We start from the raw sequence: 12601 nt of genomic DNA on the forward strand, positions 1-12601 counted from the left end.
CAAAGGGGGAAACTTTGAAGTCTAAGTTATTGATCAAAGTTGGTGGGTGTCGCCTGTTTTTTTGTTAGTGTATCTTGAACTTCATGCATGGTGTTCACCTTCCTACACCTTTTTGTAGTGTAGGTGTTTTATTCAACATCTAGAAAAGGTGATGGTTGTGCATTATAGTCAGTGACAAGATGCGACTTAATTACATGCAGCGGTTTGGTAGACTTACCAACTTCTCTGCTAACGCCAATAGAAGCACACAATCCACAACCATGACGCACAATAGAAACAGCAGCCGCAGTCCTAATAATAAACACATCTCAGCCGCAGCTTCGACCATAGCTGAAGCCACAGCCTGGCAGCGCAGATGCAACTGTGTTCACGGCCACAGCGGCTGTGTATACTGTCAGAGATCAGCCTTTAGAGAGGAGTAATGAGCGATTAATGCGTGCGGTTTAACAGTGTCAAATCCTTTTCTCTTCTCACGTGTAACAGCAAGTCATAACCGTAGAGTGGCACCTGGACTGGACCAACACATCAACCCTTCCTAGGGATTCAGGGGAGGAGGGAAATACACTGTGTGTGTGTGTGAGAGAAAAAGCAAAAAGCCTGTGCAGATACGGTCCCTTTCCCCTGGTTCAAGTGAGCGGGGTTGCATGGATAATGATCATCATTGATTCATACAACGTACTGGCGTTGCCGTCACTCACAGGAAACAGGCAGATATCCCTTGAATCGGAGTTTTAGCTTCATCTTTGTTTCTTCATTTCTCTTTCTATGCTCACACTCTGAAGACTTTCAAACGGTGGTTGAAAATAACTAAAGTAACTGCTTTTGAGGTAAGCTATACCTCTTAAGCTATTTAGAACTTCTATTTCAGGACAAAATAATGTACTTTTTACCTCACAAACCCTGAGCTACAAATCCCTTATTTTTTATAATTATCAACTGTGTGTAATAGTTAAAGCCAGCTCCACCTCAGCAAGCTTCAACTGTTAGCATTCATGTATCAATATCAACAATGTAATGATGGCATGTATAGTAATATATCGGTCAGGATACTTTTGTACTTTTGCTTGCATTCAGTTTCAGGAGTTGAATACATATCTCCTTCTTGTAAGTATTTTTTGTAAATCATTTTATATAACTCCACTGTCCACTGATATTTTCTGGCTCCCCAGTATTTTGGGAAGATGGAAAGCCACTGGCCATCCGTGGACATAAATATATGGAGTATAAATATATATATATATATATGGCTGTAAACCAGACCTCAGGCAGTTTTTTCACAACAATGTCGATCTGTCGAGCTTAACTCCAGGTTATTTGTCTTACAGCCCTTTGCTCCAGTTTCAGGTTATCCAGCAAAAAAGCAATTACTGTGTAATTTGTGCACATTTATTTGAACCTGTTCATGGAGTCTAATGTGGGAAGACAGAGAATTCAGCATCACGTGCACTAACTTAACACTCCTGTTTCATATTTGAATGTGCCCTTCTATGAAAGCATGTTTCACAGACGGGGGTTTGAGTTGAATCGAGTAAACCGTCCTCTACCTGCTCAATGACTATGGGATTGAACGTATGCTATATAGTTATATTCTCTCTCAACCCACCAGGTTCCTCATACATCCTGTGGTGGGCTTTGAAGTCCATGTAAATGTGCGTAGTAGGCATTTATTTTTTCGTAACTTGATGTGTTGCATTGAATTAATCCCCTTTTATAATTGCATCCCCTCCGATCGGGGCTCCCGGGGCAAACTTCAATTTCCTTTTGTTCACTTGCCTGTGACACTATAGATCAGCGCAGGTGTGCGTGTGTGTGTGATTTGCTTTTCCCTCCCGTAGTCTATCTCCATCATTACCTCGTAAAAAAAAAAGGAACATCACACACAATCTATATTCCTTAATCTGTACCGGGATGAATGATGGATTGCCCCCATCTTTAAGAATCTAAAGTGAACATGAAGCCCGTTCTCTTACCTCCTACCTCATGTTCAACAAGCACAAGCATCATTTACATCAGGCCACCAAACAGGAAATCTAATTTTGCATATGCCGATTTCAACGACCGGCAGGTGGATTTATTGCCGAGACATATTTGTATTTTAATATAGATATAAATATTTCAGGGACGTATCTTTGAATTATAGTTTGAATCAGTCTGTAAATAACTTATCCAATCCGTTCTCCCAAAGATGCTAACATCTTGCCAGAATGTCCTTGTAAATGTCGTTGTTTTTTATTTTGTGACCTGCTGGAAAATGAAATCCGAAAAAACGTCAAAAGTGATGAGGCGGACTGTAAATTTTTTATTTTTTTTAACCTTCCCATCAATAATCCATCCATAAAGGAGTCATCCTTACCAATACTTTTTATGACATGAGATACATTTTATTGGCCTTGCAAAGCCAGACCACTTGCTTTAATCATTGTGTCCTGGCAACACTCAACAGGAATTTCCTTCAGACAGGCAGAGAAAAAAAGTCACATTCACTACATCAAAAATGAGTTTACCGCAGTAGCGATGATTGAGAGGTTCACTTGCAATTAAAGCGATAGCTTCAGCTCAAGGAATATTACATTCCTGTGCAGTTTAGGTTAATCCGTTACATGTTAGAGGAGAACAAGTTTGTTTTTTTCTAATTTTAGTAATGTAATGCATATTCGTCAAGCGTGTGTCAAATACCGCCACTGAATTTGTTTTGGAATATTTGTTTGCCATTCAGTTAGAAAATTAGGCTAAAAAAACTCCCTGTAGTTTACCAGTTGGTCTTGTTTCCAGCTGATGGGCTCACTGGTCTCTCACTGGACGTTTCTTTAGACTCCATTCTGCAGTTGAACCTGCAAGAAGTTGTCCCTCATTCCTTAATCAGGAATCAGGAATCAGGAAACATTTATTAGCCAAAATATGTCAAACATACAAGGAAAAGAAATGGTGCTGTGTCCGTCGAGGGGGTCTGCAGCTTTGTGGAGGTACACAGACTGCAGCCATTTCATATGAGGAAATAACACTGAAACTGATTTTCTCCGAGAAGTGCCTAGTTTCCCACCTACGAGAACTGTCAAGGGAGAGGCAAATTCTCCATACATGAATCCCGACACTGAATGTTACTGCACATGCGTTTGCAGACAGGGATTTGAGCTGCGGAGATGAAGCTGCAATCATTTTGCGTTTCTAAGGCTTAAGCATCCACTGCGCAGCCCTCGTTGCCTTTGCGGCTAAAGTAGGACTCATGTTGATTGTATCTGATGAAGATGCTTCCCCTCCGAGTGTTCTTCTTGGTAATCCGTCTCTTGCTTTTGGACAACCGTCTTGAATCTGAAGCCTCGGAGCACGTGTTCAGAGCGCTGATGACAGCGACTGAGCTTTCGTGGGATTTTAAGGGGAAAGCGGTAAGCCACTTATCATCCCGCGAGTCAGAACGCCACGGCGGGCTGCAGCGGCTCACCGTTTAGATTTCCAGGAGCTGATTGCTGAGCTGCGTAGTGTCGCACACAAAGAGCTAAACACGCACAACAGACAAACAAATACAAAACAATCTGGCCGAACCTGAACTTCCACGATGTGACTGCACGGTTATGTGACTTTGTCATCACACAAACCAACCGGATGTTTCTTCTTTTTGTGTTTTCAGGCAGTTTCAGGGGTTAGGAAAGGTTTCCTCAGGGAGTAAATGTATATAGATTCCTGGAGCAGCCTGTTGAAACCCAGTGAAATCCTGTAATTCCGTATTTGCCTCGAGAATCTTTTCAGTATTGCAGTAGGGTCATTTGAAGGACACAGGACATCGTCACGCTTCATATACCGCACATTCATTGAAATAGCTTTTTCTTGGCAAATGTGAGGTTTTCACAGACATTTAAAGCCCTGGTGCATATCCAGCTGCTTCACTTTCAGGGTCCCGATGTTGCACATGCTGGCTCGCTGACATTCTGTGACATTGGGACGGGAATTTGCTAAATCACACCGGAGCTTTTACTTTAACAAGTCAAAATGGCAGCATGGAAAAAAAAAGAATAAGCAGGGAGGATTAACACAGGTGATTAAACGTGTGGTGAGGAGAAGACATGGCGAGGGAAGGAGTGGGTATAGGTGAGGGTGCATCGTGTGCTGGCTGGGTCAATCCCCTGTCGTAACAAGATGGCTCTCTGAACACCGTGGTCATTTATCAGCCGCTCATTATTGAGCTGCGCTGGGAGCTCTGTGCGTGTGCGCAAAGACACGCGTGTGCAAACATACACCATGTGGTTTGGTTCTATTTCAGCATCTGACCTCCGACAAGCCCCCTTCACTAACACATCACACAGTGTTAGTCAGCATCGGGGCCTGTGGAGGAGGGTAGTGGGGGTTTAAAGAAAAAACACCCACTTTCTCACTCAATTATTCTAAATACATGAATGGTGGTGTCACCCCAAAGACCCCCGTGTCTGCGTGGGTCGCCTGCTTCCTCCCACAGTCCAAAGACCTTGAGGATAAGTTGGTTACTGTGTGTGAATGTGAGAGAGAACGGTTGTGTGTCTCCGTGTCGGCCCTGCGGTTGATGGGCGAACCGTCCGGGGTGAATCCCCGTCTCTCTCTCTCGCGCGCGGGCGCGATGCTAGCTGCGATTCCGTAGCCACCCTGCGACCCTCTCAGGATAAGTGGTTCTGAAGACGACTGACTGTCTAGTACGTATACCCTTTAATGATCACCAGAAGGCAGATCTCATTACTTTTTCCCACACACCACTTTCCCCGTTGAGTGATTTTTCGGCGGACCTTGAGTGGACAACTCATGAATCTATTTATGAGAATACTAAGGCAGCAACCCAGTGAGCGTCACTGCCGCTTCTGCTAATTAGCATGATGCGTATTTAGCATATCAAGATTACCATTTAATATTTATAATTTTAGTGTCAACTGTAAAGGCTGCAGGTTTTCTTGATTACATGCCTTCAGTTTGTGTGTGTGTGTGTGTGTGTGTGTGTGTGTGTGTGTGTGTGTGTGTGTGTGTGTGTGGCCACATCACTATGCACCACGTGTTTGGGGCTGAGATTGCCACGTGTGGCCTGTCGCTCCTCTTTGGGGGCTGGAAAGAGCCTCTAAAATGAAGTTAAAATGTCTCGGCGGTCAATCATTCTGTGATGAGTGCTTTGAAGAAATGCACATTGACTACACTACACTATCATAGTGTGCAGCTTATTCCTTTTTCTAGCGCTGGATTGTATTTATCCTCTAAGTGGAGTTTCAGTAGGGGAAGTGTTGCCTGCACTCTCTTGATTGAATGCATTCGTAGCCATATTTCCAATTCTGCAAGCTAAATATTAACATCAGTCAACAGCACACACACACACACACACACACACACATACAGTATATCCCCTACAAAGATGTCACAAACAGCCTTCCTCTTTTGGTGTGTGTGAAATCGCTTTGTTCCTCACAAGACGAAGATTTATAACGTTTGCCAGTCCGACTCCACCAACTCCTCCTCGCTGTCCACACACTTTGGGCACTATCGCCATCCGTGTCAGCTTGGAACGAAGAGAGTTGACTAGACGGTGATGTACAGCGTCCAGTCTAAATCTGTGTCCGGCACGTTGGCCCCTATGAGTGTCTTAGTGTGTGCACATACGTGTGTGTGTGTGTGTGTGTGTGTGTGTGTGTGTGTGTGTGTGTGTGTGTGTGTGTGTGTGTGTGTGTGTGTGTGTGTGTGTGTGCATGTTTCTATTACGTGTGTCAGTGCTGCAGCAGTGCCGGTCATCACTGGGCTCCAGCGGAGTATCTCTGCTGCCTCACGCAGGACAACCGTTGCAACTGCGGGCAGATTTGTGTCTTCCAGCACACGTGTAGCATGAATCTTACACAAGCAGTTCTCCAGTGTCCTTCTGCCGTCCCTCAGGAGGGCTGATAACAGTGGTAGGACTCCAGCTGCATCTTCACTTACGCACGGCGTGCATGGACACTCAGGGAGGCACCCATCCATGTACACACACACACACATACACACACACACACGCACACACACACGCACCCCCCGTCGAGAAGGTGGAGAATGAGTGAATCACACTGACATTTTCTCCACAGGCAGTCCCAGCCAGGTGACTGCTGTGTTGTTTGTGTGTGTGTGTGTGTGTGTGTGTGTGTGTGTGTGTGTGTGTGTGTGTGTGTGTGTGCGTGCGTGCGTGCGTGCGTGCGTGCGTGCGTGTGTGTGTGTGTGTGTGTGTGGATGAAAGGCAAGAAAAGAGCAAACCGCATATTTTCATATCTTGGATAAACCATTTTGTGGAATCATAATTCAACACCACGAACAACCGTGTTTAAAAAGTGCAGTTTAGTGATGAAATATCAAAACCAGAAAAGCATGTAAACTATAATATTAAAGACGGAAAGCAGTGCCGCTGTAAGAAACATCTTATTGTTAACCTTAGAAAGATGTGGCCCATTGAGGCTGACAGCAGAAGCACTTTGTTGACTTTAATAATTATATTCAGCAGCTAGAATTAATTAGGATTCTGAATCAATTTTGGATCAATTCAACATATGGTTCTGTGTTCAATGATGAAGGGTTCCATCCGGTCTCTTGTCAAGCGCAGGGACTAAACTAATGCTCAACAGTAGGTTTCACTGTGATTTTTCAGAACTGAAGTTGAAATATTTGAACTCGACTTGTCACAGCAACACCTGAACACGGTTCCCAGGTACGCGGCCTGAGCGCCTATCGGGCAGTACGGTGTTCAGGCTCTCGCCTCGGTTGCTTGCCTGTTAATTTCGATGTTATACAGATGTAATTAATGTGTTCTGAATTTCTCCTGAGGGTCAGGGGCTCCTGATTGTACTAAAGGTAGTTAGTTCATTCTGCTTTAAGACAATTTCCATTCCATTTTGAATTATAGATATTATAATAGCTATATTAGACAGTAGACACAGACTGTATATACTCAAAGAAATTCGTAAAATGTCTATAAATAGCGTAACCAAAGAGCTATATTTTACAGTGACATATGAGTGGTTGAGTGGTATATATATATATATATATATGATGTGTTCACTCTAACGCATTGATAGTAGTATTGCATATAGCAAAGCAAGGACGAACACGTACAAATATTTGATCTTCACATAAACAAAGGCGTAGGAATGGTTCCTGAGGAGCAATACTGCAAGCAGATGTCTTCAAGGAAAACATCACGTATAGAGTTTTCCCTCTATAAATATCTGTGGGCATATTCTCAAAAGATTCACAGAAAAACAAACAAACTCTGATGATAGAATATCAATCTCCCTTTTCCTTCTCCACTGACTGTCCTTTGAGTATTCCAGCAGAGTTTGCTGTTTTGTTTGTTCACTTCTGTTTTTTAGGCCAGCGTTTCATCATCCATCACACCGCGAGAATAAAATCACTCCATCCGCCGCTCGACAAAGGACTTAATTATTTTTCCTCCGAATGATGTAACTTTATCAATATTTGCCAAACAATAGGAAACCAAATGCAAACACAAGCAATGATAGATGATATTGTTTTAATATTGTGCTGAGCCATTCATACTGCCTCAGACGGTGCTGTTTTTTTGTCCTGCTCAAGGTGACCAGAGCAAAGAAATATATGCAAATAATTCATACGAAACAAATAATTCATACAAAAACCGAGAAGCTCTCTCTCTGTTTTACCATCTTGCAGTTAAAGTGTAATTACAGGAGAAATCCTGTTAGATGCCCACATTCCGCCTCAGTCAATAGCTTTTCTGACAATACACTCATTGAAAAATCCACTCATCCGTTCGGGGGAAAAAATAAAATCAATATCACAGTGTGTGTGTCTCTGTTTTGCAATCTCACTCGACCACAGCGACATAGAATTCTTTATGAGGCTCAGTGGCTTTCCCCTCTGGACGGCAGGACTACAGTAGTCACACCATGCATATGTATGACACAAGATACTACCAGGGACTACAATGGAATAGATCATTTAGAAGTGAATGAATTATGAATCGAAGTTGTGTGAATTGTATACAGAGCACGGCTGGCATGTGGAGACTCGATATGATTGAATCTACTCTGTGAAGCGCACGCTTGACCACAGTTTAGTTTTCTCTTCAACCAAAGGGTCTCATATGAATAACATACAGTATATCACCAAATGTAACGGTGCTACCATTATCCCTCCAATAGCCTCCCACTGCATTACAAGTGCATCCCTAACTGAACATACCGAGGAGATTCTGTTTTGAGCTTGAAACTGGGCAAGTGTGTTCGTGGGGTTGTTGTTTTTCTGCAGCTGTGTGTAGTTCGTACACAATGCAGCCTCAGCAGAATCCCGGCTTTAAAGGACTATTGGCTTGTACAACAGCATTACTCTCCTCTTTAATATCTTTAGTTAATGCAAGTCTCTGCCTAATTGAAAATGAACTAGTCCATGTCTCCCTGCAGTGCCTTTTTCGGAGCAGTTAAAGAGACACGCACACCATTTTGATGCAGGACAAACATCAGAAACCTCCCACTGTGGGCAAAGAATAGCTCGCTCTGGTGAATAAATCAATACGTTCTTTAGTGCAGAGGCGCGATACCGGGTAACGCTTTGGAACTTTTATCCCTTGCCAAAAAGAAATGGCTGATAAATCAGGAATATGTGGAGATAAAACCACACATAAAGCTTGTCGCAGAGCACACGTCTCCAGCGGCAGTGATTTACAGCAGGCTGAGCTAAATTGCTCACCGTCAGGAGCCGTAATGGATGCCAGCGTCTGCTCTTAATTTCTGTGGCTGGGGATAGATATTGCTGCTGTTATTTTCTCCCACAGCAATTTAACTGATGTCTCCCAAAGTACCCTATTGCGTTACATTTGAACCATATGGGCATAAAATGGTGCAATTAAAGACACACTGAAAGCATCTGAAATTGATCACTATGACGGGTAATTTTGTTTTTCCAAAGGCATTCCTGTTTCTGTGGATCCCATGATGAGTTCCAAGTTCTAAAACAAGAATAGAAATAGAGAATAGATTTAGACAAAAGAGAGAAATTGACATAGTCTCAGCTGTAATGTGTAGCTGAATAAATAAAACCCACGCCTGGCTTAAAAAACCCATCGCTCTGGTTGTAAGGTTTCCTAAAACAACCTTCATTCAAACTCGATAGCAAATCAAACACATCTTGCCATAATCAAAAGTAAACCCACCATTCTCTCCGAACGTTTAGCAGTGGCTGAGTTGCCACGAGATACAGCGGCGTGTGCAATGACATCCAATGACACACCGTCTAAAACAACAAAGGTCACGACCAAGGTGCCAAGAGGTACTCGAGCATGCAGCCCCCAAAACATCATGCAGCCTGCTGCAGGAACAATGCAAGAGTGTCAGTGCACCGTCAAACAGGTGCAACACGCATCTCCTGGCAGAGATGATACTGGTGGAGGTTGTAACTAAGAGAGTTGGACTAAACGACGCGTGCTGTTAAGAGCAGTGCTACTGTCCTGTGCGGCAACACAGTGATTTACAACCTGCGGAGGCTCGTGCTTTGGCAAGTCATCAGAAAAAGAGGTTTACATAAGCTGCACTATACTTTATCGATGCGCGGCCACAGGTTTTGCCTGCAGATAGCGTTCCATCCTGCCACCTGCTGATTACGGAGCCCATTGCAGCTCCTTGAACGTCGACCCTCAGGCGGTAATGAGTGCTTTGCTTGTCGGAAAAAGAAATCCCACATTCATCCATCTCCAGCGGAGCATAATGTACTTTGTAAACAAAAAAAGGGGTGAGTGTGTCCATTAATTACCGTTGTTCAGAGAGAAAGATTCCAAATGCCCCACTGCTAAAAACCAATGCAGTACCAGACTACACCGCCAGGGGATGAAGTGAGAGGCGTTTTCACCTTTGCTGCTTAAAGGGTGATGCACGAGTTTCTATGATATGCAGGTCTCTTGAATAACCAGTAGATGGCATCAGCAGTTTAAGATTGACACTTGTGGCCACGAAGCTCACTATCAAGACAGACCACATTAGTAATTAGTTGATTAGACATGACAATTAAGTACACCAAGACCAAAGGAATGGCATTCACCTGGTTTTCCATTTAAACATCAATTGCTATGGGAAAGTGTGATGATAGTATGGTATAGATGCGTTAATGATTTGGATTGGAAAAGGATGGTTTGAATTTTGAGTGGTGTCTTATAAGGGGTAAATAAATAACGTGGACATATGCCATGCGCCAATGAGAAACACATAACTATGGTATGTGTCTATTATGACACCAACAATGAATATGGCAATTGATTAGAATAGAAAACATGGCCTTATGAGTTAATAATGTCAATATTTATTGGACAAAATTCACCTGTGTGACCGAGGTAGAGGCAACATGACATCTGTTATATATCCCCCTGGTCTACAATGAGTGAATGAGTGAGTCAATGAATGAATGAGCTGTGTGTAGAATGAATGAATGGGGCGTGGAGACCATGTCCCCGAGTGACGGCTTGGTCCACTGGGACCACCGACGTCCTGTAAACGAGCTTTGGGGTTCAGCCTCTCCATCACACCACCGCTGGCTGGGCTGGATGGCCGTATGTTTTAAAGCTATTTTTACAGTATTCCCATGGTGTTCGTGTCTCCCAACCAGCCAGCAGGAGGGAGAGCAGAGGTGCTGGCGTCTCTCATCACACCCACCTCCCCCTCTCGCTCCCTCTCTCCCCTTCTCTCTCTCTCTCTCTCTCTCTTTCCAAAAATAGCCGGGAGTCGTGATCAGCTCGTCCTTGAGAGAGACAGACAGACAGAGAAAAGGAGGGAGGACTGTATCATTGCTTAAAATCAGAGGAGGGGTTATGGATTGATACAATATAGTCACCCCCGCCAAAGCCAACCCCGGCGCAGGCTGAATTAATGTGGTGCTATTTTTGGGAGCCCCGTGTTTCCAGGGGAGACCTAATGACGCAATGACGTCAATGCGGGTCAATCGCAGACTGGAGGAATTGAGTGGCTTCCATTTGGGGCTTTTGCAGTATTTCGCTACAGAAAGGATGGAAACGAGTACAAAATGGAAGTGTATTTCCTCCAAAAAAAGCAATGCATCGGAAATAGAGGTGAATCAAAATGCAGAGGTGGAAATGACCACAGTGGCACCACGTCGCCTCGACCATCCGCCAGCATCCGCGATAGTAAGGGAGGTGTGTATGTAAGGATGGGGTTTTTTTTGTTTGTGTTCCTCACCCACGGCGCTTCTCCGCCATGGCACCTGCCTGTGGAATAACATTTTGTGAAGGGTTTTTTTTTGTATGTAGCCCACAAACCACCGACTGTCTTGTTCTTCGTAAGATATTGGTGTGTGTGCAGTCTTCGTTGTTGTGGTGTTTTCCCCGCACGACGCCGCGAGCTTGTCTTTTCCACCACGTTATTTTCATTGTTCGGACGCTTTCTTTCTCCCGAGGGGGCTTTAACAATTCCGAAATGTTCCGAGCGCTCGCATCTAGACGCACAGAGGTAACAAGAGCACCTTCTCCCCGCGGCTCGTCAATTAATACAGCTGTTGACCACTTGGGTCGTTTTGGGTGGGTTAGTTTTACGCGATGTTGTCCGTGCGCCAGCCTTTGACTTTCAAATCGCTGTGCAGAATGTGCGCTGTGATAAGAGGGATGTCCGTTTAGTGGCGCTCAAAATTGTGCGCGTCATGGTCGCTCGCAGCTCAACGCGCACGTACACACGTTGGTGGCGCGTTGGGGATTTCGCATTTGTGCCAAAACTTTGAATTCGCCTGCGGATAATCTCCCCACAAGTCCGAGTTGAGAGGGTTTGCCAAGTGTTCCCGCTGCCGTGTGTTTCCGTCCCAGGTCGTTAGAGGAGGGCCATTAGTCAGGGGCCGCCAAGATGAAATGACGCTTCAACCCCGTGGCTGCAGGAAAAGCGAAAACAAGAGGGATGCATGTTGCATGGAGTAGGAATATCCTGCTTAAATACACGCGTACGCCTATTGTCGGACAGGTTTATAATGTCGTGAGTGTGTGTGTGTGTGTGTGTGTGTGTGTGCGTGTGTGTGTGTGTGTGTGTGTGTGGGTGTGTGTGTGTGTGTGTGTGTGTGTGTGTGTGTGTGTGTGTGTTGGGGGGTTTGGGCGTCTACCGGCAGGTCTTTCAGAACCATGGAGAGCTCACATGAAGATGAGCCAGTGGGGTCTGCTCTCTTTCCTCTTGTAGAGCACTTTATGAGACACCCCATCTGTGTCTGTCACAGTAATACAGGTATTTCACCTTATGATCACTTATCGGCCTCTGACGTGATATTTCTTTACCTTTTACTGGAGCCATAACACTTTTACATTTTAGCGCCTGTATGAAATAATATCTGTCAACTATTTGGATAATAATATTCAGTTGGCTAAATAATGTCTTAAGATTTGTGTTCATGTACTAACCAAAATTTGGATCCAAATTTAACATCGGAACACCTGAAACAAACGGTTTTTTCTCCAAATTATCAAATATGTTAATACTCAAATATAATAATAATAATATTTTAATAAATACAGTATTTATTCTATTTTTTTCGATAGGAAAGTCACAAAACGCTTCTGCACGCTCTTCGACGTATAATTCCTTTGTTCATAAAGAAGCAAAATATATCAATCTCAAATGCTTTGTAT

Source organism: Gasterosteus aculeatus, chromosome X (genome assembly GCF_964276395.1).
Source record: "Gasterosteus aculeatus chromosome X, fGasAcu3.hap1.1, whole genome shotgun sequence".
Lineage (NCBI taxonomy): Eukaryota > Metazoa > Chordata > Actinopteri > Perciformes > Gasterosteidae > Gasterosteus > Gasterosteus aculeatus.